We start from the raw sequence: 7739 nt of genomic DNA, 5'->3' as shown, positions 1-7739 counted from the left end.
TAATATTACTATTAAAATATGAAACATACACTAAATATGTAACAATTGGTAAAAATATGAACGATCGTACAATGCTATGTTTTGATTATTAAGCAATATAAATATTTTACCAAAATTGGTTGAAGGAATTTAACATGTTTTAATTTTATAAGTTCTTGTGAAATATAAAACAAGTAACTAATGATAAATTTCGTTACGACGTATGACTACGAACCATCACCGGTTTGTGAAAATTAGCATATAACGTCATTTGAACGCAACAAACTTAATTTTTGTATCAATGTGTCTCTAGTTGATGAGTAAGTTAAGTTTTGTGTAAAACTTGTGCTTAGTAGTTGTGAAAGATCTAAATTTGACAAATATACGAACCAAAGTGACAAAACGTATTTAACGATATCGTTAACCGGTTAAATGTCGCGAAATTATACCTTGGTCAATAAATTTTATATTTAAATAAATAAAAATATAAAATGAATTATTACAGGGCATACTTAAAATGTATTTAAGTGTTTTTGAATAAAAAGAATAAAACATAAACATTTAAGTTCAAATACACAAAAACTACATTGTTATTTTATACTAAGTATACATGTATGTATTTGTACATATGTATTATTATCTAGTAGATGACTAGTTATGGGTTATGACTTAAAGTGATTTCATGTAAGTAATATTGTCTCTAAATCAATTAAGATAAGAGAAATGGTTAAGAGAAGTGCCAAGTTAATTAATAAGTGCTTAATCACTTAAGACATTTTGCTAAGAACACTTCTTAATTCTTCTTCATATTTCGAGATTTACATCTTCCCTCTCCTAAACTAGAACTTCTAACTAACTAACTAACTAGTAGTTAGTTAGTTAACTAATTCTATCTTTAACCAACTAGGATACCAAGTGGCTAGACAAACATCACATCTCATAAATTCTCATCCCATCACAAGCTAGTCTAGGTTTTGTCCCCTTATCCTCTTCCACTATTTCCTCCTTCATATCCACGAAATTTCCTCTTCATTGTACCCTCATTTCACCAGCTAACACTCCATGGAATTACTCTCAACCTTCATCTCATTTTCAGCCACAATAACTTCCTTCCAAAGCCATCAAAACCATGAACTAAAGGGTTGCTGTCCCTTTTGTGTTTCAGCCACCATTTCACCCATCTACACCTTCCTTTTGCTTGATATTTTCATCACCAAATACCCCTGGAAGTTAGTTGTTATGCTACTCCAAATTTGAGATTCAAAACAACGAGTAAACTACCTTTTTCTTACCCTTTTTGCTGTGAAGATTTTGTGACAACAACATAGCCAAAACAGTGGCTGTTTTGGAGCAACAAACCAACACCCAAAAAATCCTTCATCTTTCTGCCCATTTTCGAGATTAAAAGTAGATCATATGTAGCTACTTTCAAACACTAAAAACCCCAGAGAAAGATACCTTTCACCTCTCAAAAAGCTTGTGTTTTCCACCGCCTTTTGGCAACATACTTTAGATCAAGTTAAAGCTAGGTATATTCTTGATTTCTACACTTTCTTTTTATCATCAACTCCAATAATTTCAAATGACTTAAGACAAGATAAAAGTATAACATACATGTAAATATATGTCTTTATGTGTTAAGACATCCAAAAGAATACTCGAATCACAAACTTGAGTGGAACCGGAAACCGCACGAACCATTCTCAACCCGCCTTACTCTACGCGACAAAAGTGAGTGTTCTACGGACCCTGTTTTATGTTTTACAAATTTTGGGGGAGAATACACACTAAACAAATTATAGTTGAAATATTTAAAGGCTTTTCTAACTAAAAATGCAAGTTATGTCACTAAACATATCTAAGCTTAAATTTCAGCTTTTCACAGTAAAGTTATGGTCTGTTCACGGACTGTTTTGCCCTCCTTAAACTTAATTGATTTCAAAACTGTACAATATGCTAATAGTTCAGGTTTATACCTTTCCAAGGACTACTCGCACGCGTTCATACGACTTTTCTACAATTTATAATGATATTTACAAAACTGCCTATCATTTCAGAACATTTTCGGACCAGTATGTAAAAATGAACATTTTCACTCTGGTTAGGAACCACTTAAGGTCAGGGTAAAAATTATGGACAAAGTACACTCATTTTCTAAACTTTTAGAGTTTACGGATCTAGATTTTGACTTACGATGATTTTTCTATGATTTTTTAAAAACACGGACAAAATTACCCTTTTTATTTATCTTGCTGTTTGGACTTTCAAATGCATATACAAAGTTTTGTTGTAAATGAGAAATACACAAATAATGATATTGTTTAAATCACACATACTTTAATAGTTACAAAAGTGTAAATTATAACAAGTATTTCTAATATGATCATGTTGACAACCTCATAAGATAATATGATTTGGACTATGTTGATTTTGGTCACTCACAGCCGGGGTGCTGCATAAACTTTGTTATTTACTTATAGTCGGAGTACTGTCTAAACAAATATATGGTCACTTACAGTCGGAGTACTGTCTAAACAAATATATGGTCACTTACAGTCGGAGTACTGTCTAAACAAATATATGGTCACTTACAGTCGACATACTGTTTAAACTCGTATAGGGACACCCACGACTGTTGTCCCGTTTGAACTTTGGTAGCTTTACATTTTTAAGCATTACAACCAAAAGTCTTTAAATCCAAACAATCGAGAATTATAACAAAGTCCCGAATATAAATATACTAATACACACTGGGATGAGGCTGTATGTAGTATGAATATTGTTTGTAGATCGTTAAAACGATTGTTAGTGTCTATTTATACAAACACTAAATATTTTTCTTCTCAAAAATATGTTAAAAATTTACTTTTATTGTAAGCAAGTAACATGGGTACTCGTACTAGATTTCAAGTATCGGTTCTCACACGAAGCATGTCGGTAATATTATCGACCAAGTTTTGCACAACTTATTTTGTTAAACATTCCACGTTTTATAAAGATTTCTTTTTATAAAACTCACGGAGTCAAAACCTGTGGAACTCACCAACAATTTTTGTTGACGTATTTTAAAAATGTGTATTCTCAGGTAACTAAGAAGCCGGAGGTAGGACATCGGTTCTAAGGAAATTATAGTTCCTTTCTTTTGGGAATAGACTTAACTAGTTTACCGTTGTGTGTTTAATATGAAGATGTAATTTCAATTCTAAAACTTAAAGGTTTGTAAAATATTGATTCAAATATATTAAGTATTCGATATATGTGGTTGACTGTGATCCAATTGTATAACGTCGCAACCCCGACAATTTCCGCCGTCGGTTGGGGTGTGACAAAATAATAAACTGATAAAATAGACAATTTGCATTTCAAAAGAGACTTGCATGGATAATATGACATATCCAAAAATTTTATAATTTGATTTTATTATTTATAATTATTGTTCATTAGTTTTCAAACCACTTATTATTATTAATAAACGAAAGAAAATTTTTAAAAGACACTTATTATTATAATTAAAATGTTAAACATATATTAAAATATAAAGTGATAAGATAGACAATTTACATTTTAAAGAGACTTACATGGATATTATGTATAATATTGCATATCCATGATTTTTTATTAATTATTACTTTGAAACAACACAAACATACAAACATATATACGATATTTAATTAAATATTATCTATATCACTTTCCATAACATATGATCGATAACATGAATCTAATCTAATTTACATTAAAGTTTCAACCACAACATACAATGATTGTCTTCAAATAATACTTAAACCAAGAAAAAAAATAGAATTAGTATATAACAAACTTACAAATTAAAAACTTTAACATAATAACATGACTCGAAAAATGGTACAAAGCCCTCAAACCAACACAAAATCTTTAAACTTGTTTTCTTTGTGAATTTTGTATGTGATTTGTATTTGTGTGTCAACTCAAAGAGAATGAAATTTTTATAGTAGAATATCCATTCTTATTAAACATATTAAAGAAGTTATAAAACTTTTCATGATGTGTGATTAATTACTTTAAATGTGAAAATGTGTGGGGTTTCAAATGCATGAGGTGCTTGAAAACTTGTGTGGGGGTTTTAAATGCATGAGGTGATAGGAAAAATGTCTCCTTTGTAAGTATAGTATGAAGTATGATTGATAATTGATATGGTTCTATTGTGAATAGGGCGTACATAAGGGTTGTATGCGATTAATAGTACGTATATTTTTTGATTTATATATAATTTATACTAATAAATAATACAAAATGATTATTCCGGTAATATTGTAAATGTAATGTTTAATTTAGAAGTAATGATTTATAACAAATGAGATACTAACATAATGCAATAAAAAAATTATTACATTATAGTTGATATGTTTCAATATTTTGTGAATAGGATAGTATTTATATTTTTTGATTTACAAATAATTTATTCTAATACATAATGCAAAATGATTATTCCGTTACTATTATAAATGTAATATTTAATTGAGAAGTCATGATTTTCAAATGAGATACTAACATAATGCAATTAACAAAATTATTAAATTACAATTGATATGTTTAAATCTATTGTGATGTAACATCCTGGGTTTTCAAGTATTTTCAAATCCTTCCTTTGGTTTTAAATTATGTCATATTGGTCATTGGATTGTAAAGATGTAGCCCTAAGAAACCCTAGTGGCAAAATGGTAATTTTGGGAGCAGGAGTTATACGTTGGGCGTACATATGAGTACGCTAAGCGTACTAGGGCGCGCACTAGTACGTTGGGCGTACTTATGTTTGAGTGAAACCCTAATTTTTAGGGTTTGAGGGGTATTTAAACACCTTTATGGATCATTTAGCCTCATCCTTTCAGCCTCCAATCCCTTGAGTTGTTTTTGGCAAACCTTAACCCTATAAGAGAGTGTTTTAAGCTAAAAGTGTGTTCTTTGTGTGCTTAAGGAAGAAGGAGTTGCATCAAGGAGATTAGAAGTTGAAGCAAGCTTATGGATCTTGGATCATCACCTTCTTAGGAAGCTCCTGAAGGTAAAAAGTTGCTACCTTTATGCTTTATTTGCTTTGATCTCATCTTGGTAGCTTTATGATGTTATTCCTGTCCCAAAAGTCCCATTTTTATGCATGTTTGGTTTTGGACGTTTTGGGTTGTCCTTTCAGACCCTGCGAAGGGTTCTAAGCCATAAAAATGAGGTCCATTTAGCTAGTTTGGCTCCATGCTTCTTGTAGAAGGTCTTAATGGATTAATACCATGTATTAAGGACTTTTTAGACGTCAAAAGTCATAAAGTTAGAGACTTTATGACCCTGGAGTGCATTTGGACCATGGATATGAAGTTTGGGCTTTAGTGCTTAAGCCATTAAGCACTTATTGAAGTTTTGGGCTATGCGAGGGTACGCCCCGCGTAGAAGGGAGTACGCCCCGCATACTCGGTCAATGTCCCCGTTATGCAGTCAATGCGAGGCTTGCATACCCTGAGCATACCTCCGGAGTACGCCCCGTGTACTCGCATGGTTCAACCATTTTCGAATTAACTCGGCTGGGTCGACTCGGTTGGGTTGACTCGGCTGGGTGGGTTTATGGATTTTGACCAGTTGACTTTGAGTTGACCAAGTTTGACAATGTTTGACCAAGTTTGACGTTTAAGGGTATTTTGGGTATTATTGGGTTTGATGGAACTGGTCACTTGGTGGTTGTAGGCATTTGAGTTGAGAGATGAGATTCGGAGTCGGGACTTATCAGTTCTGTGTTGCTTGTGAGTTGAGTTTTCCTCACTAGAATATCGGGTCGAAGGCACCAAGGCCGACCCATTGGTTTGATAACATGATATTGTCGATATTGTGAGTATGGGATAAATATGCATGCTAGTTTTGATATGCTAGTCTGGTAGATCTGTAGGACTACCTGTGATACTGTCTATTTATCTATATATGATATTATCTATTATATGTCGACATATTATATGCGTTGGGTTGAGGTTGTACTGCTCCGTGCTATAGCCAACAAACCCTAGAGCATACCAGTTGTGAGCTGAGGGCCAGTGAGGGCATGCTAGACTCATACTGAGGGCGCATTAGCATTCCAGATACGAGCTGAGGGTCGGGAAGGGCGTGCCAGACTCGTACTGAGGGCTTAGTAGTAGTCAGTCCAAGGACTGATCATGTCGGGGAGCAAGCCAGACATAAGCTGTGTTCCCAGGGGGCAAGCCAGACTTATGTTGTGGGCTCAAGGGTAATCCAGTCTGTTAGCTGTGGACCAATTGCATGCTGCTATTATGTTATGTGCTATTTGCTTGTGTATTGGTATTTTGGGGAAACTTACTAAGCTTTGGGCTTACAGTTTTGGATTATGTTTCAGGTTCCTTAGAGGATCGCGGGAAAGCGAATGCATGATCGTGCACCTCCTCATGTTTTGTTTCATGATTTTGGGATTACTCTGATATTGACATGTTTTGGAAAACTATTTGTAAACAATGATGATTTTTGGGTTTTTATAAAAGTTACAATTTTCATGAATTTTATGGATGTTACATGTGAATAGGTTGTACATAAGGGTTGTACGTGATTAAATAGTATGTAAATTTTTTGATTTACAAATAATTTATACTTATAAGTAGTGCAAAATGATTATTCTTTTAAAATTGTAATGTAATGTTTATCTATTGCATTCCAAATTAGTATCTAATATGATTCTTAAATATGCTTTTCTGAATCTTTATAATATTGAATCTTTTAAAAACTACATGGTGGACAAAATTCAAGACATCTAATTTTCACATTTTTTTCATTGTAGCCTTTGTAGAACTTCTGAATTTCCGCCATTAAATCTTTATGCTCGAGTTTGTCATTCATTTTTAAAGGTTTTAAATCTCCTTTCATTCTTGGAGTTTTAGATTCTTCATGAATTATGGGTAGACCTCATTTTCTTGCATTCTTTAGTAAAATTGGAACGGATATAGTTCTGGAAATCTAGCTAAAATGCAAAGGTTTTGATATTCTATCTTGAGACTTTAAATTTGGTAGAAAATATCGCCTTCACCGGCCGGCGATCAGACAAATTGGATTTATTTTTAGGGTATAGTATATGCTTTAGTTCATCCGCAATCCATATTATCTTATCACACCTGTTATATATTCATAATCCGTTTAGACTATTTGAAATTGTACAAACTAAAGGAGTGAAAGTTATGAAATGAATGATATAAAAGGATTTAATTACCATGCAGCAGGAGCAAACTAAATGAATGGAAGGTATGAAATGAAGGATATAAAAGGATTTAAATACCATGCAGGAGCACGTTTTGTTTCATCATTCTTGCCAAATTTTCATCAGAAAGTGGGAACATATTTATAAGTACGTATGAGCAAAATCAATTGTTCCTTTATGCCATGCTCTAAATTCACCATCCATAGTTCCATTCGTAACTTCAAAATTTCAGTTATATAAAGTGTGTGATGTGTGATTAATTACTTTGAAGGTGAAAATGTGTGGGGATTTCAAATGAATGAGGTGTTTGGAAATTTGTGTGTGTGTTTCAAATGCATGAGGTGATTGGAAAAATGCTTCCTTTATAAGTATAGTATGATATAGATATAGATATAGATATTAACTCTAGATTCGAATCAATCATTGTGACCGTCTCATTTTTATTTATATTTGTCTCTAATATATATATATATATATATATATATATATATATATATATATATATATATATATATATATTCATGTTTGTATGTTATACATTATATAT

The 7739-nt window shown here is 32.3% G+C and overlaps 1 long non-coding RNA gene across 1 annotated transcript; it reads left to right on the top strand.

The window, feature by feature from the left end:
- The first annotated feature begins 1034 nt into the window (after positions 1 to 1034).
- On the top strand, positions 1035 to 3234 carry LOC145127892 (uncharacterized). The gene is made up of 3 exons (XR_013716510.1): positions 1035 to 1508; positions 1622 to 1710; positions 3065 to 3234. It is a non-coding gene; the product is annotated as an uncharacterized LOC145127892 (long non-coding RNA).
- Positions 3235 to 7739: the final 4505 nt, after the last annotated feature.

Source organism: Lactuca virosa, chromosome 7 (genome assembly GCF_052849685.1).
Source record: "Lactuca virosa cultivar CGN04683 chromosome 7, Lactuca_virosa_CGN04683_v6, whole genome shotgun sequence".
NCBI classification, from domain to species: Eukaryota; Viridiplantae; Streptophyta; class Magnoliopsida; order Asterales; family Asteraceae; genus Lactuca; species Lactuca virosa.
This window is presented reverse-complemented; position numbering and strand designations above follow the sequence as displayed.